General features: G+C 38.6%; 1 protein-coding gene across 1 annotated transcript in view; it reads right to left on the bottom strand.

Moving 5' to 3' along the window:
* Positions 1-15,865: 15,865 nt before the first annotated feature.
* Positions 15,866-26,624, bottom strand: part of LOC122798939 (BTB/POZ domain-containing protein KCTD17-like) — a 557,165-nt gene continuing 546,406 nt past the window's right edge. The window contains exon 7 of the mRNA XM_044068018.1: positions 15,866-17,889. The gene's annotated coding sequence lies outside the window, so the exon portion shown is untranslated. The remainder of the gene's footprint in view (positions 17,890-26,624) is intronic.

Raw genomic sequence — 26,624 nt, 5'->3', positions numbered from 1 at the left:
TTTACCTTCACTGTCATCTCTGCACCTCATGGCTCTGAATAACATTCTCTGGAATCCCGGTTCTGACACCATGTGGCTCTCCTACTTTGGACACAATAGGAGCGTCTTCATGGGTTCTGTTCAAGCAGCTTTATTATATACAAACACATCACAATAGAAGTTTACTGACTTTAACTTAAGTAACTTATATAAAAACTAACTACTGCAATCATACACGTTTACTCTCTAGCTGCACTCTCAAAATGGCACTGGTAATAGCATGTGCCTGGTATTTATATGTGCACGTTCAGTCCTTGATATGCTTCTTAAAGACACAGTACATACACTCTGATGTACACTAATCATTTCACCCACAAAGCCTGATGCAAAATGGTCCCCCTGCAGAGCCAAAACTAGCAACGTCCTAGTAATGGGTTTCAAACATACCTAGGCTGAGATACTTGTATGATCACGTGTGGTTCCTTAAGCACCCTGCCCACAAAGCCTGTTGCACAATTGCTCCTCTGCAGAGCCACAAACAGCTATATTCTGCTCTTTATAATTACCTAAGTTATGACAGCTGTATTATCCAATTAGATTCTATGACTCTTCTCTACTAACAAAGCCTGCTGTACACCAGCCTATCTGCAGAGCCACAACTAGCTGAGTGTAGCCTTTTGTAGTTACCTAGGTTAGGACAGGTGTACTATCCAGCAAAGTCTACTAACTGCTCTGCTCACAAATCATGCTCCAAGGTAGTCCTTCTCTTGAGACATAACCAGCCAAGTGCAGCCCCTTATTATCACCTAGGGGATGGGACAGCTGTATTATTCATTGACGTTCCTTGACCCCTCCACTCACAAAACCTGTTGCATAATGAACCTACTTAATAGATGTAAGCAGCCAAGTGCAGCCCTTTATAATTATCTAGGTTGGGACTGCAGTATTATCAAGTCAGGTTCCCCTGACCACTCTGCTCTTAAAGCATATTGCACAATGACCCTTCTTTAGAGTTTCAACCAGCCAAGTATAATCCCTTATAATTATCAAGCTTGAGACAGCTATGTTATCCATTGAGGTACAGGACTGCATATTGCTTGGCTTGTAATTTAAGCAAGCATCTCTCCTGTGTTCACTTAATAATGCATACTGTAATACTGTGGAGTATAAACTGTCTTTGTTTTTAGACACTGAAACTTCAGTGGTGTCCTTGACAATCACTTAGCCCCCCTTACCATTTTACCTTATCTGGTTAACTGCACTTTGCAGCACTGTTCTGTCCAGAGTTTTTACTAAGAAACCCTAATGCCTTCTTTCTTTTTATCTCTGCCTTACAACTACTAGCAAACTTGCTGCCTGGAAACTTAGGTCTCACCCCTCTGCTCTCCCTCTGACTTAATTTGAAAGTTCACAGTTCTAGCTACATTACTTTTAACTCAATGGAAAGGTTCTGTTTTTAACATTACAGTCTTACCTGGCTAATGTAGTGTGCTGCTTTGAATGTGCACAAAAGGATTGTCTCCCACTAGTACAGGTGGTGTGATCTGTTTTGTTCCCCTTCCATCCCCAATGCCCCAGAAACTACCCCACCTCTCAAATGTATTGCCACTTCAGCACACCCCATTTATGTGACTCATTCACTACCCTTAAAGGAAATAAGCTACGAAACTCCACTCTAGCAATCTCAACAAGAAAAACAATTTCAACTATTCCATCTAGTATAACTGAGCTGGCAAATTCCCTGACTCACAAGAAGCAAAAACAAGAACATGCAGTCTATTCTGTTAATTATTTATCCAGCTTCTCTTTTCTTCTAACCTCTATATGTGCTCCCAGTTACTTCAGTCACATATTTATATTTACCCTAACAAATCCCTTGCTGTGTCCAACCTTGACCTCATTTTTTCAATGACTATTCTCAACCCTGTCCCACTCTGCCATGCCCCACATCTTTATCTTACTTCTCCTCTCCCTTATTGCCTCCTTGCAATTAAAGTACCCAGCCTCACAATCTACTCTACACCCTAGCAACCTTACATCAAATAATTTGCCCCTCCAACCCATCCTGTCACCCCTCCAACCACTCCCACAAATCACTTTGCAAATTTAATCACTGAACACACCTATCATCTTTCTTCAACTGACCCGCTGATAGGCTCCCAATACTGCATGATTCCCAGCTTCACTAAACCCAACCCACACTTAAAAAAATCCCCATACACCTGCATAAATTCATGCCAATAATTTTTATTTTATTAATATGCAGCAATGTGGAAATTAAACCCAGGACACTTTAACTCCTTAATAACCAGTCCTACTACAAAAAGTATACTGTATCTTGTACCTTACAAAATACATACAGTATTAAAAACAAACACACTGAAGTAAATACCTTCCTTACCACTCACTCCTCAGATATGGTTTCCACTTTCGAATCATAAGTTAACACCTCTAAATTGTCACCAACTACTCCTCTCCTTCATCAAAATGATTGACCCTAGACAAGGGACTGGCCCAGCAGGAGGAACTCTGCTGCTTTAAACACACTTCAACCCCAAAATTCATAAGCCAGTGCTCTCCTAAGACTTTAACTGGCTGCTGATTCATTTCCTCTCAGAGAAGGGGAAAATCACTCACTCTGTTATTTATCTCTTCCCCCCCAAACATAATCGAGATTCGCATCCTCAACATTATTTTAGCCACGCCTTTGAAAAATTAATGTACTGATTCTAGCTGATTTTAACCTAAATTTCCTAGGCCCACATTCCAATAACATGGTTGAATTCTTAACTAACCATGATCTCATTCAACTAATTATATAACCAATATGACCCGATAGTCACTCCCAGAAACATTACTGTTTTGATCTCCTAATTACTAAATGCCCCTCAATAATCACTATAAACATTCTCCCACCCATACATAGTGGCCATTGTCCCATCACCTTCAGAATATGCAACCAATATCTCCCTTCCCAAAACTAATGTTTGCCCAGAAATCCTCTACCACTGCAGACAAACTCACACAAAAAAAACAAACTCACTGGCCCCCATATTCTCAACCAAAAATCTCAACAGTGCAGGCAAAATCTTCACCCCAACTCTATTCAGTCTTCAAGATAAACTATTTACCCTTAAACAAAGGCTGCTCAGACAGTTCAAAAATAACTAGATAACTAAAGAAATAAATCAGCTTTTACATTTAAGAGAAAATGTATGGCAAAAATAGAAACTCAGTCTTATCCCTAGACAGTCAGTTTCATTTAGTCAATCTACAAAACTTTTAATGTAGTGTTCGGATTGTTAAGTGATTTTCAGAAAGGAATTTTGTGTTTGAATTTTAACTGGAGAAGAGTTTATGCTGAATGCAGTATGACTTTAAGTCAGAAGGGAAGGGCTATGCATTAGCATAATTAATTGAACTGTTGGGTATAAAACTTGAGAGTTTTTTTCATTACATTGTCTGATGAAGTGGCTTAGTCCATGAAAGTGCTCACCTGGTATCTGTCTTTGGATTAAAAGTGTTTTATGTTATTTACAGCTGTGATCTGGTGCCTCCTTTTTTCTGCTTTTACGAATTCTGGTTTGAAGTTAATCTTGAAACAGGGCACAGGCCTCCCTAAAATTACTCCTCTTCTAATAACATACAAATGTACACAAGGCCATCTCTCACCTCTCGACTCGCTGAATATGTTTAGAACTCATCACCCATTTGGTCCCAACCTCTCCACTCAGAATGCACATTCTCCTCATCTTATTCCCCTTTTCTACGTTAAACAAATAAAAATGAGACACTGAAACCATGCTTAGCCAAAGTCCCTCAGATATCCCCACTGAGGGAGATTACCAAAATCCTTGGTTTATGTTCTTCTGCACAGACTTTACAGACCCTCTTCTTCACATCTTTAATCTCTGCTTAGCAAAAAGTATCATGACCCTCATCTGGAAAACTGACACTTTCAAATTACTCCTAAAGCAACATAACACTGAGATTGCCTTACTATTCCAGCCCAGCTTCATTATACCAACTCTCAGACAAATTCTAGAAACAATGATTTATCACCTACATACAAACTATATTCAGAAATACCACCTCCTGTCCCTCAAACAACATTGATTTTTATGGGCTACAGTACTATAAATGCACTTTGGATTCCCACGGATGATATATTAATGAAAGTGGATAAGGCAAATTTTAGAGAGGCTTTCTCTGAAGCTCTCACTAAGGCCTTTGACCTTGTAGACCATATCCTGCTTCTGCAGAGCTGACTAGACACGGAAATCAGAACAGATTTATGCCAGTGATTCAAAGACTTCCTAATTGACAGACACTTCAGAATCAAAATAGGCTCGCCCATCCTAGATTCGACTCTTGCCCTTAGGAGTACAACAGCCTATATATGGTTTGTACATGTCTATAATATAGATAACTATAGGCTATATATGGGTTTGTACAGCTCTGTGATACAGATGAGTACAGGCTGCATATGGGTTTGTGCATGTCTGTGATACACATGAGTACTGGCTATGTATAGGTCTGTGCATGTCTGTGATACAGATGAGTGCAGACTACATATGGGTTTGTACATGCCAGTAATATAGATGAGTACTGGTTATAGAAAGGTATATACATGTTTGTGGTATAGATGAGTACAGGCTATATATGTGGTTGTACAGGTCCGTGATACAAATGACTGCTGGCTATATATGGGTTTGAACATGTCTGCGATAAAGATGACTGCTGGCTATATATGAATGTGTACATGTTGGCGATATACATAAGTACTGGGTATATATATATATATGGGTCTGTACATGTCTGTGATATAGATGAGTACTGGCTATATATTGGTTTGTTCATGTCTGTGATACAAATGACTGCTGGTTATATATGGGTTTGAACATGTCTGTGATAAAGATGACTGCTGGCTATATATGGATGTGTACATGTCTGCGATATAGATAAGTACTGGGTATATATCGGTCTGTACATGTCTGTGATACAGATGAGTACTGACTATATATGGTGTGTACATTAATGTGATATAGATGAACTCTGGCTATATATGGGTTTACACATGTCTATGATAGAGTACTGGTTATATACGGGTTTGTACATGTCTGTGATATAGATGAGTACAGGCTATAACTGTGGTTTTACATGTCTATGATACAAATAACTGCTGGCTATATATGGGTTTGTACATGTCTGTGATACAGATGAGTACTTGCTCTATATGGGTTTGTGCATGTCTGTTATGCAGTTTGTAGGGTTGCCAACTGTCCAGAATTCATCAGAACTATCCAGAATTAAGGTACACTGTCAAAAATGGAGACTGCATTTTCCGGACAGTGTATTGTCCAGAAAAAAAAAATAAAATCAATTGCGGTTCACATTTTATTTAAATTTTTTAAAAAAGTGTTTTTAAGGGGGTTCTTCTTTAAGAACGTCCTTTGCATCCAGTCACAAAGATGCAACAGCTGTTTGTGATCTTTGCATCTGTGTTACTGACTGTTTACGTCTTCATGTTCCATGCGCATGGAACTTGAATTCCAGAAGATGTTTGGACTGAGAAGTATTTGCCTCCTTTACATTTATTGGTGTTTGCTTTTTTTTCTGCAGTCTGTTAATCTGACAGAGAAACAGGAAGATGCATGTTCCTCATCTGCTGCTATCCACATTTTTGATACTCAGTACTGTATCAAGGCTTTTGTTTCTGAAAAAACAAACTGGAGATAGAGCAGTACATTTTTTTGTTTGTTTGTTTGATTTGTTATGGAAAATAACATTGTAAATGCAGCTCCATTATTCTTGGTGTGTGCACAGCTAGTTCTGAGTTCAGAAGGTGCAATGGGCTTTAAAGGAAACATAAGACAGTCAGAAAGTTTTTTTTTTTTTTTTCGTAAAACTAAAAAAGAATGTTCTTACTAACTTGTTGTTTCATCAACAGTAATTAAAGACCAGAATGCAATAGTACAAGCTGCCTTGAGCTAAGTACTAGAGAAGCAAAGCAAGGTCTGACTGACTCTGTCCTTTGCTGCCCCCAACCACCAATATTTAACAGGAAGAAAGAGTGCCAAGTGTGCTAGCCACTTGAGATTGATAACTTGATGCAGATCCAGAGTGTAGGAGTGTTGTGGCACTGTTAACATTGCAGCTAAATGTAATGCTGCCATGCATTTGACTGCCCCAGTAATGCGTTAAATGCCCAAAAACTGTAGCTTTATCTTAGCTCTGTTATTTCTGAAAGGCACTGACATTATTTACTGTCATACTTTTAATGGATAGATTGTGCATATACATTAGTTTTGTGCAGCACAATGTGTAATTAGAGTTAATGGAGTAACACTTGTAGCTTTCCAGTCTTTTAGTTCTGTTGCCATTATATCTGAATCTTGAAATCAGACCACTGTTTTTGATAGTAAAGTCCCTAGTACAGCAAGTTTCAGAATGTGCTAAAAGGGACTTTTGTAGTCACTAATGCATGGGGATGGTTGTGCAGTGCTGTACTCATATGCTATATATCTAAAGATAGTATATATCAGGGTGAAAGATTGGGATAATAGATATGGTGTTTACCTTGCAAACATAAGGTGCAAGGTTTGGTTCTGAAATGGGTAATTGGCTAGGCTTAAAATGGCCCACATGGGTAGCTAGTCTAAGAACTTATCTGTAGTTTTAAACATGCATTAATGTTTACAGACTGTATTTAAACACTGTGGAATGCATTTAGTCTGTATCAGGTAATATGCTATTCCATCCTGGTTATTATTTAGTTAACAAAATGAATCCACTTAGCCTTGCCAAAGTCCTGCGAATCCAAAATGAGCAAAACAGAAGAAAAGATGGCAGGACACTGCTGCTGCTCAATAAAACTTTTAATAAAAACTTTAAAACAAGTGAACGAAGTAATCCAAATACAGACAAAATGAAAAAAGGTTAGCGCTTTCGGGTTACACCCTTCATCAGACAACAAACACTGCATGCACATTCTTTTTTAAAAAGAGTCACAACCAATGAAAACCTTGTAGGTCAATGAAACACACGCCTCCTCAGGAGTGTGGGTTTTAAAGGAATAACATCATTTAAACCTGGGGGTAGGTGTGCCATTAAGTCTATAATCCATTTAGTTTCATCCAAGGCAGTCTGCAGCCTGACATCCCCCCCCCCCGATTATTCATTCTAATGTTAACTATCACTCTAAATGAAAAGCTATGTGTTGGATGTATGCATGTATGCCTATACAAGGCGTTGCTGTCATCCCTATTCCTTATACTTCCTAAATGTTGTAGGATTCTCACCTTAAACATATTTGTGGTCATGCCCACATAGAAACTGGGGCATTTTGTACATTCAGCCAAATAGACCACATTTGAGGTCCTGCAAGTGGCTCTACCTTTAAAAACAACATTCTTCCCGGTGGTTCTATGTATGAAGTTAACCTCTTTATTGATATAGCTGCAAGCTTTACACATGCCACATGGAAGTGTACCTGCCCTGCTCTTAAATGGCCTGCTCTCAGAAAGACTATTCTCCTTACATAAAATGTCACTCAAGTTCTTATTCCTTCTATATTGAAAATGAGGTCTGTTATCAATTAGCCCATTTAAACTGGTGTCACTGGTGAGGATGTTCCAGTTGTTGTTAACGATTCTACGGATGTCACTGATGTTGCTCCCGTATGTGAACAGCAACTTGGTGCCTCTCTGTATGGTAGTATCCTGCATGATCACTACGGGAGCCTGGAGCTGATTCCTATTGAGCCAAGGTCTAAATTTAGTCTGTCTATGGTAAGATCCATATCAATAGGAATCAGCTCCAGGCTCCCGTAGTGATCGTGCAGGATACTACCATACAGAGACAACTGGAACATCCTCACCAGTGACACCAGTTTAAAGGGGCTAATTGATAACAGACCTCATTTTCAATATAGAAGGAATAAGAACTTGAGTGACATTTTATGTAAGGAGAATAGTCTTTCTGAGAGCAGGCCATTTAAGAGCAGGGCAGGTACACTTCCATGTGGCACGTGTAAAGCTTGCAGCTATATCAATAAAGAGGTTAACTTCATACATAGAACCACCGGGAAGAATGTTGTTTTTAAAGGTAGAGCCACTTGCAGGACCTCAAATGTGGTCTATTTGGCTGAATGCACAAAATGCCCCAGTTTCTATGTGGGCATGACCACAAATATGTTTAAGGTGAGAATCCTACAACATTTAGGAAGTATAAGGAATAGGGATGACAGCAACGCCTTGTATAGGCATACATGCTTACATCCAACACATAGCTTTTCATTTAGAGTGATAGTTAACATTAGAATGAATAAGGGGGGGGGGGAATGTCAGGCTGCAGACTGCCTTGGATGAAACTAAATGGATTATAGACTTAATGGCACACCTACCCCCAGGTTTAAATGATGTTATTCCTTTAAAACCCACACCCTGAGGAGGCGTGTTTCATTGACCTACAAGGTTTTCATTGGTTGTGACTCTTTTTAAAAAAGAATGTGCATGCAGTGTTTGTTGTCTGATGAAGGGTGTAACCCGAAAGCGCTAACCTTTTTTCATTTTGTCTGTATTTGGATTACTTCGTTCACTTGTTTTAAAGTTTTTATTAAAAGTTTTATTGAGCAGCAGCAGTGTCCTGCCATCTTTTCTTCTGTTATTATTTAGTTAACATTTGTTAACCAGGAAAGTCCAACTTGGAACAAGCCACTCTTCAGCAGAGGCCGAGAGAGAAAGACTCCAGACACATGTTTGTGCAACATGGAAGGAAACTGGAGCATCTGGAGAAAACCCACACAAAGACAAGAAGGACCCACCAAGAATCAAACCAGAGAACCTCTTGCTGTGAGGCAGCAACATTAACTGCTGTACTGCGGTACTGCTGCACAACTGCACCCCCCCCCCCACCATTAGAAGCTCAGTATTCAAATTGAAATTCAAGGTCCTAAGGTGTGAAGCCTCTGCAAGACCCAGTAAATGGCAAGAAAACAAAAGAGCAGTAAGAATATTTCTCGTGGGATAAATGACATTTGCTTTAGGACACATGTAGGAAGGTCAAAAGCAAAGCAAAGCATCACGATAGAGGAGGTCTTCCCTCTCAGGAGTCCAAATTTATTCAGAATGTATAGAATTTGCCTTATATTTTTGGTCTGTTCCTCATAAAAATTATCTTTTTTTGACAAATCACTGGGATGATCTAAAGATTAAACTTACTAAATAATGACATGCATTTGAGTTTCTGACTTCATATCCTTCAGAAAAATGCATTCTAACACAAATCCTGTTATTCTAGCAACTGTATAAGTTTATAACAGCAATATTAAAAATATGTCCCTAGTTTTGGGCCTTTGTCTCCCCCCCCCCTCACATTATGACAGGCTTTGTCTAGATTTCTTGCATTAAAAGATTGAAGGGTGCATCTGTGAGAGAGTGAAATGCCCTAGTTAAGGTTAGCAGGTGATTAGTAAGTTGCTTAGGCTCAACCCTTGTACCTTAGCTACAGGAAACAGCCTGAATCCTCTACCCCTACTACCAAGCTGCATTTATCAAGAAACTGAGTTTCAGGTACATTTTCAAGGGATTGTGAGCTTTGAGGGAAGAGAAGTTCACTGCTGCTCATGCTAAGTCTGTTTATAATGTGTTTGAGATTCAAAAGCAGATAAGTTTTAATGCTAAGTCTGTTTTCATTGTGAGACTGTATTGGTTTGTTTAGCAAATGTTTGTGCTATAAAATTTTAAATAAAAGTTTAAATTAAATTCAAATACCTGTAATCATTGTAGAAGTAAAGTAGAAAACTGTATGCACACTGAGGGTTTTGAACAGTGTTTATGACAAATGGAGAAATAGCCAAGTAATGAGACACTGGAATGGCTACATTGGTGGTGGTGGTGGGGGGGGGGGGGGGTACCAAAATTATTATTATTTTGCTTTCACATACATGTCCAAAATATTTGACATGAAAAGTTGGCAGCCCTACAGATAAGTATAGGCCTGTTGGATTCGCTTTATAAGCTCGAACTTCTGAAATCTCGAATTACAGAATCTCGATCCTATAAAGTAGAAAATCCAAATACCCAAAACTACACAATCATGAAGCCCTAAATCCTGAAACCGCAAAACTATGAAATTCAAACTCCCAACACTTTCAAACACCATTACAACACACATGCACACAACTAAATAAGCACACACACCTATCCTTATGATATGCAGAGGGAAAGCCCCCCTGCACCCCCCACACCCCCCCTACTTAAATATTCTAACTCCAAGGTCACACTATATACACACAGACACAAAAATACATTCCTCTCGCACACACACATCACAGTAACAACACACACTAACACACTCTACAGACCCTACCCAACAAACTTAAACATAAACACTTACCTGAATCCACAAACACAGCGCGACACCAGAACCGCTAATTCAAAATCTCCCGCATTCAATATTTTGAATTTCACGCTTCTGGGGTTGCGATCTTCTGATCCTTCCACTTTATGAACTCGAGATACTGAATTTTGAGATTTCAGTATTTCGAGCTTATAAAGTGTTCCCACGCCTGTTATACAGATGAGTACTAGCAATATATGAGTTTCTACATGTCTGTGATACAGAGGAGTACAGCCTATATATGGATACGTGCATGTCTGTGATACAAATGAATGCAGCCTTTTGTACATGCCTGTAATATAGATGAGTACTGGCTATATATGGGTTAGTACATGTCTGTGATACAGATGAGTACACGCTACATATGGGTTTGTACATGCCTGTGATACAGATGAGTGCTGGCCATATATGGGTTTGTACATGTCTGTGATACAGATGAGTACAGGCTACATATGAGTTAGTACATGTCTGTGATACAGATGAGTACAGTCTATATATGGGTTATTACATGTCTGTGATACAGATGAGTACTGGCTATTTATGGATTTGTACATCTGTGATATATGTAAGTACATGCTGTTTGTTTGTACCACTCTGTCATATAGATGAGAACAGGCTATATATGCGTTTGTACATCTCTCTGAAATAGTTGAGTAATATTACAGAGACAACATGTCCAGAAACTGAAAATGTGGTATGATTTATATGTAACATTTCAATGAAATTGATAATACTGAACAAAATGAATCACACAGAGAAGGCCGTCATTCCTACATTCCATTTGTGTCAGACAAATACTGTAATGGTATTGTGATATTTAAACTTTTACTGTGTCTTCATAATGAATTTCCTTGTTCTGAAACTGGCCACAGTATTAACACTTACATTAAAGAACCTTCTTGAAATGGACAAAGAAACTGATAAAATGCTGATTTTAACTACCTACTGTACAGTTTTAAAGCTAAGAGTAATACAATGGTTAATAATCCGTACATGCTGCTTAAGGTATTTATGGTATTAGTAAAACACTGCTCTCCGCTGATGAGATTTGTGCTGCTGGACCAGTAGTACCTTGTATCAGTATAGCCTGGTTCTTAAACGATTATACTGCATCTACCATGGGGAAAACTGGTGGGTTTAAAATCCAATACCCTGCTGCTTATCATTGCAGCTTTCTAAATGGAGGTCAGGTTTTAGAAATGAGGATTTTGGAAATTAACATTTTGTAACCTGTACATTACAGCAAACCAGAAATTATTTCCAATTTTAAATGAAAGACAGTGACACCATAATGATCGAAATATGATTTTACTTTCAAATAAAATGTGTTACTTATAGTACAAATTTTATAAGTAGGTATGGTGGCACAACATAGAAAGGCACATGTTATAAAAGAAATAACGAAGCTGAGACATATAAGAAATGTAAACAATGTTAAACAACAAAAGGGTACAGGAATAAGACAGTTAAGAACATATGAGTGCACTGAAGCACTTCAGCATATATATTGTCAATCGACTTTTGTTTAAACTATTTGTTCGTTTATCTGAGATATGTGAGCTTCATAAACTGTACAGCCCTTCATCCAAGATCCTACATGTGATAAGAAATTGACAGATCATGGTTTATGCATCTTCCTCTCTACTGTTACACCATGGACATGGAAATGGCTTTAAGCATATATAACAATAGTAAATATGGGATACATGAGCATACGTAACGCTGATGAAAGCTTTGGCAGAATACTGAGGAAGTCTGGCCATAGACCTCATCTGTCAAGTCTCCACCCTCTTGAGATGTCCCTCCACAAGCTAGCTACATCACTGAGTGCTCCATGAATCCTGAACCAACAATGGAGACATATGTCAACTATGCCAATCCATACTCTGATAGTGGTCAAAGCCACCCCCCTCCCCTTTCTCCAACTGCTGACAACAAGAAACATTCCCAACCACAATGAAACATGTTATTAATAATTAGAGACCCTTGTTGTCCTGATTTATACCTGGCTTGTGTGCACATAGTATTATCAATCGCAGTACTGTACAACATAAATTGGGTTACTATGCCCACCTCTTCTCCACCAGTCAATGATAAAGCTAAAGCCTTTTTCCAAGACTTGTCATTAAGCAAAGATGGTCACTCTCTCAGTAGTAGCTCCCAAACCCTGTCTATTGTTATACTCTTCTTAGTGGAGATGAGTACAAGCTATATATGGGTCTGTACATGTCTGCAATACAGATAAGTACAGGCTATATATGAGTTAGTATGTGTCTGTGATACAGATGAGTTATTACCTGTCCTTCTTCTCCTATATTACCCTTTTTTATATTACCTGAATCTGACTCCTCAGATCCATCCACTTCCCCAGATCTACAAAAAGACCACCATTTCACTGCTAGTGTTCTACACCAGATACCCTAATGCACCACATCAAAGTGTTAATGAGCTATATAATGATTTCTGTTTAAAAATCATACCTAACCAGCATACTGCAAGTGGACTGGTTTGATACAGTGCAGTGAACAACCACTGTAGTGCTGCCTGTACAGGGGTTTCTCTTACTCACCTCCCATATCTCTTAGGCTTACTGTACTCCATAATATTTTTGGCAGACAGTCAGGCAGTATGGGCCTGGCAGGTCAGCTGCCCTTCTCCTAGTCTCTTGTCAGAAGCATTTTTTCACAGACAACTAGTGTTGCATGGCTAAGGCCAGCCATACCTCCCAGCACTTCCTGACACCTTTCCTTTGTCTCTTTAGTTTTGAAGTGGTCCTCCTCAGCATGCTTTACATGCTGTCTGGCTATGTAATATATACTGTTCCACGCTAGCCATACAGTATGCAGGTATCTTGCAAAATGATGCATGTGCACAAGCTGCAGCCGGAGTGCCAAGTTGTAGCAGAAGTAGCCTGATACTTTAATATTGCAATTGGTTGGTGTCTGTCAGGTGTAATGGGTCTCTGAATTGGTGTATAGCTAAACCACTGATGAGGCCAGCCCAATTTCCCAAAGAATTGTCTGGTTAGATGACTTGGTGAAAGTCACACAGTTGGCAAATAAAGGCTGAGGGATTCAAACTCTCTACCACAGGAAGCATCTCATTAACAATTTATAATTGTAATCCTCTGTGCTAACTACCAGAATACACTACAACACTCTGTGGCAGTGTGTTTCCTTTTTAATATTTACACAGCCTTAAGCATTATAGTTGTATAGCATATATGCAACAATTAGCATACCTCTGTGCTATGAAATTCAAAATTCATCATGGATTTGAGCCAGATTCAGGGCACCAAAGTAAAGGCATCTAAATAAGTCAACAGAAAAAAATAAAGTGTTAATGGATTGCTGCACATTGTCCAGCACAGACAAGACTGTTGAGTGTGAATTCATCTGTAACTGTTGTTCCATTTAAGTACTGAGTATCCCTTCATAGCCTCAAGCTTTCAGTAATCTTCACAGTGAGATCATCATGAGGAAAATCATTCAACAATGCTACAAAAACTACTGCAATTACTTCAGTGAAGAAAAAAGTGTTTCCTTTAATATATATTTCCATTTTTTCACTTGGATAGTTAGCAAATAAAAAAGTTATGGCTTATGATAAGCAAGCATTCAATATTTTCAACTATTAAAATGATCCACTAAACATTCTTAAAAACTTTGTAAGATTATTAAATCTTGAATGCCATGCCTACCTTTTGTACTACAATAGTTTCACAGACCTCTGTAGTTTCAATTTTTGTATCGTTGAAATCGTGTACAATTCACACATGGAAATTATCCAGGTATGGCAGTGACTTTGTTTTGCAGTATAATAACAGTTTAATAACAAATCACTATGCATCATGGCTTCTCTTATTATTATGAATGCGAGACCATGATGCATAATCTTTTTTTTTTTTAATTGCTAAATAACATATCCCCTTTGATGCAAACATCATAACTTATCTTGTTGTCCAAGTGATGAACTTTATTGCTCAAAGTTTATAATTTTCCCTACAATCATTCTGAGTTGCCTCGATAGCTTGATTTGGTTCCATTTTAGACTTTTATTTTTGTCTTTGTTGTCCCTTTGCTTTTTGCTTTAAGCAGAATCTCCAACATTAACTCCAGATGGTTGCCGTCACTCTGTGATTGAAAGACTTGAAGCAGAAGAAAGCAACAACATTCCATTTAATATGCATTTGCTTTGCTCTTCCCAAAGGTCATCAGCTGTTTAAAATTAGACATGGGTATGTCTAAACTGTGTATATACTATATATATATATATATATATATATATTAGCATAAATCCTTTTCTAAAACTGTCCTACTCACTAACCAATTCAGAGTAGCTTCCCTTCTTTTGTGAAATTTTATATGTGATACGTTTTAATAAACTTTTGCAATAAATCTGTATAACACTATGTACAAAATGAACTGAATATTTTGTTCAAGCTACACTCGTATACCAATGATATCCACTATCAAACATGTCACACAACATATCATAGGATAAAGTACAGATTTTTTTATGATGTTCCGTCAAACCATCCCTGTTACTTAGTAGTATAACTACATAACTATTTTATGTGAATGTTAATTCCTTAACATGGCCATACTTAGGAATGTTTAATCTAGAAAGCTAAATGTAGAACTGTGAAAGAATGTCATCAATTTACATCCTACAACCACAAGTATATCACAAAAGAAACGTCTGTAATACATTCTGTATCTAATGCATAGTAAAGGTAACATACTGACCATTCTATTCATTTAAGCCACATTAACCCTGTATAATAGGAAGTGCATTCTTTTTTCCTTTCTTTTTTCTTTCTTCATTCCTTCTGTGTCATTTAAGTCAACTTCAGCTTATGTCCACATTCTGCAGTCAAACAACATTCAATAGACTATCAACTGAAGACAAAACATTTGTAGTTACTGGCTGAAACAAAGATGAGTTCTCGTAATGTCAGCTTCTGCCCTATACTGATTTGTCCTACATGGAAATATAAAATCTGTCGACATATATCAGCTGCTTTACTTCACCTACAGTCACAATGTCTTATTTAAAAGGTAAACTGCTGTTGCTTGTTTAACCAGTATCTCACATCTTCCTGTGTCCAACTATAATAGCCTTAGAGTACAGCTGGTTAATTCTGTGCAAACAAGAATCACTCACAGTAACACCCTTGATGAACTGAGGATGTGCAGTAAAAAGTGATATCAAACACACTTCTGAGTCCATCCATCCATCCATCCATCCATCCATCCATCCACAACCATTTTTCCCATTTTTGCACATGGAGTCAGGGTGTCACTACAACAGTGGCAACCATCTAGAGCCAAGGTTTACACCACCAGGTAGATAGCCCTGCCGTGGTAGTTCTTCCACACCACACACACTCACATCTATGGCCAGTTTAGAGTATCCAATCCAGCTACTGCATGTCTTTGGAATGTGGAAGGAAACCAGAGCACATGGAAGAAATCCACATGAACACAGGGAGGACATGCACACACCACACAGAAGGTATCCAGGCCAAGAATCAAACCAGGGAACCACTTGCTATGAGGCAACAACACTATCCGCTGTGCCACTGTACCAAATAAATTACAACAACAGCTTGTGCTGAGGGGGTGGCCTGAGCACAAGCTGTTAGGGGGGCACAATTGGCATTGCAGCTGCATAATGTGTGCTGACAAAGCTCATACGTATGGTGTCAGCCCCCCGTGATCAAGGAAGCACAAGCTTAAATAAGACATTTTATTTTTTTCTAAAGTGGAATTAGTTTTGGGAAATAAGACTGGGGACATCACAGGTGCCAGTTTGTTGTATTGTGTTCTCTGGGTGAGGTGCACTTTAGGAGGCCTCTCGCCCTCTGCTTCCAAGATCAACAGAGGTTTAAATAATTTCTCAAGCACTATACAAAACCATTGTGCAACCCTACTCACCCACTCTCCTGGGAACATTCTCCTCTGCAAGGCTATCCAATACATTCTTGAACTGAGCTAGAGTTTTTAATTCCACAACTGTCTCTGGAATGTGAGTCCATGAATCTGCAGCCGTTTTTTTTGTGAAAAATTACTTCCTCATAATATCTCTGAACAATTATCCCTCAGTCACCAAATTATTGCCCTTATTATGTCATCTATAAAAAGTTTGTCCTTTGAAAAAGACACAAAGGAATATATGAACAAGAAGATGTATTTGCTTCTGAGCTACTGGGTGTACTATTTATGAATAAAACAGCTAGGTAGTTAGTATATTTTACTTTTAAGCTTTATGAACTGATGTATTCATATCTGCACTGGTAGGAGTGACCTTTGTGACATCTATCTTTCTCTCTCTCTTTGCTACATATACAGCTCCTTCAAGGTGCATATGGCAGTGTAAATATGCACTCAGATGAGCCAGGGTGACCTTTATTTTATTTCATAACCAGGTAAGCCCAGTAGTTATAAGTGTAGTAACTTAGCAGTGCTATTAGGTTGAGTAACTTTCTAAGATTCACATAGAGTATTATAGGAAGACTGTGAGTATCAATCCTAGTATTACACAATGAAGTTGGTAAACAAGCTATAGTTGTCATCCTCTGGGCTAAACCGTATGAGTCCTTGCAGTTCAGCAGAGAGGCATATGCAGACTAGTTTATAAACTTAGTCTGACTCTGAGATCAGACCTCAGAATTGCACATGGAATACAACAGTAGGAATCATTGTAGTCAACAAGCCAATAACAAGAATAAAAGCTATTACATGTGGCAATTCCATCTTGGCCAGTTAACATTCCTTAATATTTCATGCACATGGGTAACAATGTTATTTGCCTTTAATTCCTTAAGTGCTTCAGCCCCATAAGTCTGCTGTCCCTACACACACACACACACACACACACACACACACACACATACACACACGAAAACATATTGCCACCTAGCTGAAAGCAAATGACTCCATTCATGTCACTACCTGCTCTGGTCAGTCATACCCAGATTTTACTCCGTTACTTAGAGTGGCTAGTGTAGTTCTATGAAATCCCTGAGTATTACCCTTTATAGAAGTGAAGCATTAAGACTTGCATAGATAGCTACTGCATAACTAGAATTAAGTGCATTTCAGTCATATATACTACATGAAGGATGCATGACCTATTTAAAACCAAAATGAATGAAGATGCACTGGATGCTCTAGCGAACTTTGTTATTTTTCCATTCAGTTCACAGTGTTTTCTGGAAGAACCAATTTAACTGTTCAATGTAACAAGAAAGCAAGGCAGAAATAGTGTTCTGCTGTAACTTCTTATCTGTTTCACCTTAATCTCCTTAGATTTTCAGTACATCGGTTTCTTAAAGATAAAACTCTGTGCCATTTTAAAGTAAACAAACTATAAGCTGCTCTCAGCTACGACTTTTCAGTAGAGCAGTTTACAGATTAGTTTTTTTTTCCAAGTCCAGAAGAATGTGTATTTCATGTCTCAGTCATCAGCATTGTTTTACACTGCAGTGCTTCTGGCTTGTAGCAACTAAAAACAAAAACAAATACGTTAGTGTTAGTATATATAAAAGTCTTGACTCATTATACAAAAACATGTTAAAATGCTGCAACCTTAATTAGTTTATAGAAAAATTTAATAACGTTTACAATCCCTCCATCCACCAATCAGAAATTGCCAGACTTTAACTACCATTGTGAAATGTTCTCAAATTCTGACTTAGGGATACAGTGCTGAAGTAATAATCTACAATGGGTCCTGAATAACGGAGTAACTGAGAGAACTAAGAAATAAGTGCTTTGCTTCCGCTGAGGCTTTCAACTGGAAATATAAATCTGTCATTTTTTTCTACTATACCATGTTTCAGTTTTGTTTTTCTTTCAGCTTTTCCTAGTTAGGGGTTGCCACAGTGGAACTCCGGTCCGCTAATGATTGGCAGTAGATTTTTACGGTGCTGAGGTGCCAGCTCGATGCCCAACCTTCAACAAAGGCACACCCATTCACACATGCCTTTCAAATGCTATTCAACTGTGGGGAGAACATGCAGACTCCACACAGAAGGCGCTCCAGCTGAGAATTGAACGGGAGAACCTCTTGCTGTGAGGCGACAACGCTACCGCTGCACCACCACGGCTTTCAGTAATCATGACTAAATCATAATTCTAGAACAAATTCTGTCAAACTACAAACTGCATTATCCTAAGCAACTGGGGGCCTGCCCTTCCCATTAGTACCTAAACTTTTCTCAGAGCACAGGCAAGAGTCTACAGAAGTAATTAATCCTTACAAACATATAGGAGTGTGGTAGGTGCATATCACAGAACACTTATAAACATAACTGAGAAAGAATTAACTGCTTCAGCTGGGGTTTGAACACAGGTCCTTCTAAAACTCAATTATTTATTTTCTGTGTTACCACATGCTTTGGTAGTTCAACTTGTAAATAATATAATTATATTCCAAATTACCTGGATTTGTGTAAAAAAAGAACTGTACACTGAGAAAGGTTAAGATGAAAATAGGATGTGTAAGTCTCTAGTTGCTTCAGAGTACAGTTCAAATTATAATAGAATGGTACTCTGAAAAGCCATCTGATGTGCTTAATTCTTTTCTAGTTTTACTTGTATGTATTCTATACTATAAACACACCATTTGTGATGAAGATAAACAGGTTCTCTGGTGTTGTCTTGCAATGGTGGAGATGAGGGTTGTTTTTGTACTGATGGCCACACTGATGTACTACATATAATGATCATGTTCTAAGTGACAAAAAGTAAACTTGGACAACCACAGCATGTCGGCATATGCTGCAGGACAGCCGGGTAATGCAAACTTTATCACAAGCAACCAAGTATGATTCCAGCAAATAGTGACCAAGATCCTTGTTGATGCATATTAAACAGCCAGATGATCTCTTCGAGCAGTACTGTTATTCTCATAATCAACAGGTCAGACTGCAGTGGTTATAAGATAATTGTTGAGATGGTATGAAACCACTGGCAGGCATGGACCAAGTTGTGCTGTATCACTTACTAAGAACCGCATCTTTTTTTTAAATGTCTATTGATTATTTTTAAAATGTTCTTTACCAGCTAAAAATATTTGCAGCATATAAAGACAGCAGAGTTGATGATAGAGGTAGGAGTGGGAGATACAGAAGGATGTACAATGGTCCCAACATTTGCAATGCTCCCAACATCTGCAGGAGTGCACAGGAGTAAGCTTGCATCTGTGCTGAGAAGTATTGGTAGCTTGCTGGAGGTGTTGGAAGTAGAAGAATGAACAGGACACAGCCTCCTGTCATTTTTGTGTGAGGTGGCTGCAGAATTAAGTAATAAAACAGACATTTCATTTAGACTGATATTATTTGGGAAAAGTGAAATTATACCTCAGGGAAATAATGACAAACTTAATGTTAGAACTGGTGAGACAAGAAACCCAGCTTTTATGCTAACTGAATGGCAAGTCAGGTTAAATGCAGATAAGTTCCCTGGTCTTAATGAAACTATTAACATAAAATGTTTTCTAAAAGATAAAAGACTGAAGGATAAGAAGGAGAAAATTTATTAGATATTGTTTGGGGATGTCCATATTTTATTCAGGGGTCATGAATATATTTTTAAATAAACCTTTAGACATTCTGGATATTAATTTGCTGTTAATTGTTTTTAAGGTTATTTTGATATAATTGATGCTTAACTGAGTCTGAGTTTGTATTTGGTTTGTGCACTATTTAAATATGGTGGTTTCAGTGTATATGTTTTGTTTCTGAAGAAGTCTTTTTGATGAAAGCATTTTTATAAAAAGATTTTTAAGCACTGATACAATGTTTCTTTTCGGGTCCACTACAGTATAAGTTTTTTTTTTGTGTGTGGTTTTGGTTTGAACATTTTATTGCTGTACTGAATATTTAAAAAAAAAACATTTATGTGCCCCATTGGGATTTCTTTTCTTTTTCTTTTTAAATTTATTTTCTTGGTCTTGAATTTTTTATCACTACCTAGAGTTCATGACATCCAAGAAGGGAAAATATCATTGTGGGAGGCAGATTCCCCATGAGGATCATCACAAACACTGTCTTTTTTGTTTGGGCACGTCCCACAATCATACCTCTTGTAGTATCCGAATGGCATTTGGGCCCAAGACACTCAGAAGCCGATCGTCTTTCCTGGCCATTTATCTTAAAAAACAGCTGCTTAGTTAGCCCAGGGTACCATGGTGGAATGCTTTAATCTCAACATACTCCTGCTAGGTAAGAAGGCGGCCAAGAAGTCTCATCTGGATTCTTTAGCTGTCCAGCCTCCACCGGACATCCCTCTAGAAGCAGATAATAGCTCTGTAAGTCGTTTGGTGCTTATGTTGAATTCCTCTGCCAGGACCCCACCAGAGGCTGGCATGGATCCATCTTTTCCCACATTCTCTGATGCTTTGCAAGCATCTACTCTGGATGATGAAGGGGAACCACAGTTGGTTATCTTGGTGGGTCCTAAAGGAATTCCACAGATACTGGTCAAGGAGGAAGTTCCAAGTTCTGTTCTTAAATCTTTCCAAGGGTTGGAACCTCTGGTATTTGTTAGGGCTGATGTCCCCTCTAAGAAAAGACAAAAACTGAAGCATGTTTTAATCGGTCCTACAGATCCTCAAAGGGAATGGCAGGAGTTGACTACTTAGAACTTGTTCTCTTCCCTAATGGCCCTAAAGCCACCTCAAGGGGTTGCAGTACCCACTCCTCCTTGGATCTGTACCCCTTCTAAATGGTTTAGGGAACAAGATTCCTCAGATGAGGATTCCCTGTCTGATGAGGGTCTTTGTCCTGTTCTTCACAGATGCATTAACCTTTCACATATGGTTCTGATGATGAAAAGTCTGTTAAACTTGAGTCTCCTTTCGAGGAACTGTCCTTTGGGGGCACAATTGCTAGGATGATGGAATTCTTTAAGTGTGATTCTTCTCAAGTGTTGGATATTCAGAGAAGATATTATGAGTTGCTTCACGGGGATACTCCTAAACCATCATCAGTTCCTCCTTTATTGGCTGCCATATTAGATACTTTCATTGCTGCTTCCAAGCCTACTGATTCTCAGCCTCCTGCTCCTAAGACACCTGATAGGTTCTATAAGGTTCCCGAGGACTGTCTGTTTTTATTTAAATGCTCTGCTGGTCCTGCTGTGGTGTCAGTCTCTTCTGACAAACTTTCTAAACTTTTGCCCTCTTCCAAACTTTCGCCTTCTGATAAGGATAGCATGGCAATGGAAAGGACAGGCAAGAAAGTTTACACTGCTTCTACTCTGGCCTTTAGGGTTATGAATTACCAGACCCACATGACCAAGTATGCTCTGGCCTTGATTGTTCAGGCTTCTCAGGTTATCTCTGCCCTCCCTGATTCTGATGGCAAATACTCACAAATTGTGCAATAATTTGACTGTCTGTCTAAATCCAATATCAGTGCAATATTCAGTAAGTCAAGCCAATTCATTGGTCATCAGGGATACTAGGAAGGCCAGGGAGATGTCTTATTATAGGGCAGTATCTAATGCCAGTCTGTAACTCAGTCAAAGTGCAATACTCATTACTGTGTTATTCTGGGCAATACTCAATGTAAGCCTTTAATGCAATGTCTTACCTCAGTACTGTGCAATACTCAAGCAAGCAAAGAGATTACTGCATAATAAATGTTAGCATGAATTTAATTTATGTGCAATATTAGGATTATCTGCCTAGAACACTATGGTACATAGTAAGTAGTTAAATATGTATTAATGTTTTGTCGTATTAAGTCTATGTGATATCTGTACATCTGAGTCCAATAATACAGAGTTTTATTCAGTTTTTGCACTTGTGTGATTCTGGATGACAAAAAAGTTTACTTTGACTTTGACTCTGCCTTATCTCTATTAGATTCTACTTCTCAAGTGGCTTGCTACTCTATTAAGTGTAGCTATGATGCTGCTGACTCCTCTTCTAGGACTGTGGCTTTTGGGTCCATCATGAGGCATTATTCTTGGCTTCATCTCCAGTCTCTTCCTGAGGATATTAAGGCCAAGTTGTTGGATGCCCCTTTGGATAATACTCATCTTTTTGGGACTGCTGTTGCTGACTTAAGTCTCTTCAAGATAAAGGCAAAGCCTTGCAAGATCTTAAACATATTTTTGTCTCTTCTATTCATAAGTTCCAGAGAAATTATCCTTCTATATCTGCTTTTGTTTGCAGGCAACCCTGCCAGGCCTCTAAAGGGCAGGAAGGGTGGGAGGTGGACCCCTTCTGCTAAGGCTTCTCAGATTTCTATATCCCAGAAGCCTGCTTTATTTGATAAGCCTGATTTTCTTTGACAATTCCCCCCCTGCCTTTAGACCAGGTTCCTTTGTCCCTTCACCTGTCCCTTTGTTTTCCAAATTGCTGTCTCATTACTTCAGACCATTGGGTTCTTTTTATCATCCATCAGAGTTTCTTCATGGTAAGAAAATCTCTTCCTCCTTTTTCTGGGATTCCTCAACCTGCTCAAGAGCAACATCCTCATTTCTCGGAGTTTCTAGGCTCCCTGTTGAACCAAGGGACCATTCAACCTGTCCTTCCTTCCTTCCCACGTGGGATGGGGTTTTTATTCTAGGATGTTTGTGGTTCCTCGGAAGAAGGGCACTTGAAAACCTATCTCTCCGGCTCAACACTTTTTTCAAGAGCCCTTCTTTTTGGATGCTTACCCTTCAAACTCTGTTTCCTCTTTTATTATGCCAGGCTTTTCTGGTGAACTTAAATCTGAAAGATGCTTACCTTTATATCCCGATTCGCCCTCTCTTCAGGACATTTTTATATTTCTCTGTGTCTTTCTGTCATTTTCAGTTCTCTGCTTTGCCTTTCACCTCTCCATTTCCTTTTGTTATTCTTTTCATGGCAAATCTCTATCTGCCTCTGTTACAACTCACTCTGCTAGAGCTGTTTCCTCTTCTGGTGCCTTCTACAAGGTTTGGACACCAATTCCATCCTTAAAGTTGGTGATTGGTCTTCTATGCATACCCTTCTTAGCATTATAAGTTAGATATGGTTTCTAGGGCCAGAGCAGTTTTGCTGAAACCATTTTGTATGGGTTTGTTGGGGGCTCTTCTCAGCCTTCAACCTCCCATTCTGTTTCTTGAGCTTCTTTTTACTCTCCCTTCTGTTTAGAATACTCCAACAGTGATATAGAAAGACATAGTACAGTTGTGTACAATCTTACCATAGCAGTAGATGTCCTTCTCTTCACTCTTGCAGTATTTGCTCCCTCCCTCCAGCCCCCTCTTGTTAATTCAGCATTTTTCCTTCTGGATGTGCATGACCTCATTTGTCCTATGATAACTGCTCTCTTCTATGGCAATTCAGTTTTGGGTAGTTGCATCCATACATCCCTTTTATGCGCTATGTTCTGTGCGGCAAGCATAAATATAACATACAGCGTAAACAAGATCTTTTTTAAGTTTATCTATACTGGCCTGACAATGGGCTGCGTGGGAAGGGACATCCATTATGTACCGAATACTACAACAGTAAAGAGAAGAACATCTACTGCTATGGAAGATTTTGCAGAACTGTACTTTCAGGGGTGTGGGTCTTGTCCCTCTGCAAAAATAAGTTTTAAGATGAAGGGTGATTTTCGAGACTCACTCTTCTCCATTTTCTGTCTTTTTTTTCGGCTTTTCTGCACTCTACATTTCAAGTGCTGACATTTCAATAAAGAGGCATTCTTGTATTAGGTTTGCTATGGGAATATCAACCCTTGAAGCACTGAATCCAGAAATGATGACCAGAAAATAGTGGAACCTGAAACAACTGGAAGAAACATATAATGCTGAACTCCCAGTTTTGACACACCCCTCCCCCCACCAGAAGGACCCATGTTAGCTCTTGTTGTTGGGTCAGAGCAGGTAAGAAGTTTCAGGATTTGGTATTCTTCACATATGTAGGTTTCAGGTTGTTTTTAGGTTTTGCTATTTTCTAATCATCATTGCATGATTTGACATTCTAAGGTCAGACATTCTGATAGTAAACTTCAATATTCACAGTAAAAGAAAATCCACTGCTAATAGACGTGCAAATGGGTTAACTTAGAAATATATCAGGTTAAGTGTTTTTGACTTAATAATAAGACTTCTTTATAGATAAAGGTTCTGAAGATGTCCGTTATCATTATTATTAGATGAAAGGATTTAACCTGATATAGCTTTTAGTAAAAGCATCTGTATTGATTAGCTGAGTTTTTTGTTTTGTACAGTTTTGTTGCAAGGTAATAACATTGTTCTGTTTTGCTTTATGTACATTAATAGTGCATATAATCACACATGGGAATTTTATAGAACAAAGCAGTTTTTCGCCACATGACAGAAAGAGAAAGAACAGAATAAATAAAAATAGATACAAACTGTAAAGAATACCTGAAGCTCCTTGCACAAATTAGTTTCCCTTACAATAAGCTACCACAAAAATTTGAATGAAACAAAATTGAAACATATTTGTGAGACTGTATGCAGCATTTTCAGTTTAGAATTTCAGAAGCAAAGCCAAAGGAAATTCAAGTAATTACTTTCAGGGGCTTCCACAATGACTCCTTGAGTTAAAAAGTGAAGAACCAGTTTACTGAGTAGAGCTGTTTGGGAAGGCTGACTTGCTGGGGGTCAGAAGTAGATTACATCATGTAAGGCAGAGAATATCCAGCTACATCTAGTGTCACATATACAGTTCACCCAGGGCTTCTTCTCTTAAGCCCTACTCCCTTTCATATGTTCAGATGACATCATATAGGTGTTGCAATGGTTCTACAAAAGACTTGGCCCCACCTACGTGTTAACATAGCCCTTAAGCTGCTTGCTCCCATCACGCGTCTGTTGCATGATCACAATGCTCTGGTATTATAATCAAACCTTCAGTGCCTTGATCATGCCACACCCTCCTTCTCTGGGAAGAGATGAGCAGGTGGAGCCTTGTCATCCCCTCCCCAAGAACTTCAGCAGTTTCCAAACCACTAATTTAATGTAGGCCACCTGAGTCCCAGTCAGGGCTTCATCCTTTATGCTAGTGGGGCAGCTGACTACGTACTAATTTATCTGGTGTATTAATATGACAGCATATCACATCAGGATGAATATTTTACATTACTAATTTTAATTTGTATATATTAGGAGACCTATATAAGAACAGCTACAAATGTATACCGCATTGTGATAATATTAGAAAAAATAATAAAAGAACAAAATGGGACAGCAGTAATAAAAAGTATCAATGAAACATAAGCACAGAATAAATATACTACTAGGTGATTTACGTCACTAGAAAACAACATGTCTAAAATAGTAAAATGTAGAAACAAATATTTGTTTGTTTATTGATTTCTTTAATTATTTTTACTTGCTAACTACAATTACTAGTGCAGTAAACAATAAGAATACATGCTGCAATTCATGTCACCAAATCATTACAAATTACAATTTAACAGACAGGACAATAATTCTTCATAGCAATACATCCCTCCCAAGAACTCATGTGGTATGTGCTGATACATTTTGTCATTGTTTAAAGGTGGACTACCAATAACTCAAGAACCCCGACTAGGACTGTTCAAGAGTTGGACTACCAATAACTCAAGAACCCCGACTAGGACTATTCAAGAGTTTCCTAACAGCTAAATCTGGTTCAAAAATGTAAGAAATGAATCACTGATCATCAGCTTTCTTGAAATGAATTATAGTTTTACTTGTTCTAACTCTGCCCTTTGATAAAAAAATATGTCCACCTCTTTGTATTAATATGCAGTATATCAAACAATTAACCATTATTCCTGGTATGATAATTATGATTAATAAAAGTAATTCCCATTATTGCTCAAAAAGCCTTATATTTAAAGCATTTATACATTAAGACACATCCTGAATGCATCTGTTGTGATGCCTGTGCCATGGCCCAGCAATCAAGGAGCTTCAATACTCACCACTAACGCCAGAGAGGGCGTCTCATATATGAGGAAAGGATAACAAATACACACAGTAAAGTGCAATTTCCTTTAAGAGCACACAGAGATCACAGTCAGTCTGGGGCTGGTCACTCCCTTGCTCCCCAGGTCCCCCGTAAGACTCCCCACTGGCACAGCTACAGGGTCCAGATCTCAGCCTAGCTGGGCAAACTAAAATCTCCAGCACCCTCTCTGTCCAACCAGTGCTTCGTGTCCCTGCCCAAGTAGCTGACACACACACACTTTGTGATAAGAGTTTATACAACCACACAGACACTTCTGGTGAAGGCTG

The sequence above is a fragment of the Protopterus annectens genome, chromosome 1.part0 (genome assembly GCF_019279795.1).
Source record: "Protopterus annectens isolate FY-2018-M chromosome 1.part0, PAN1.0, whole genome shotgun sequence".
In the NCBI taxonomy this organism is placed as follows: domain Eukaryota; kingdom Metazoa; phylum Chordata; order Ceratodontiformes; family Protopteridae; genus Protopterus; species Protopterus annectens.
This window is presented reverse-complemented; position numbering and strand designations above follow the sequence as displayed.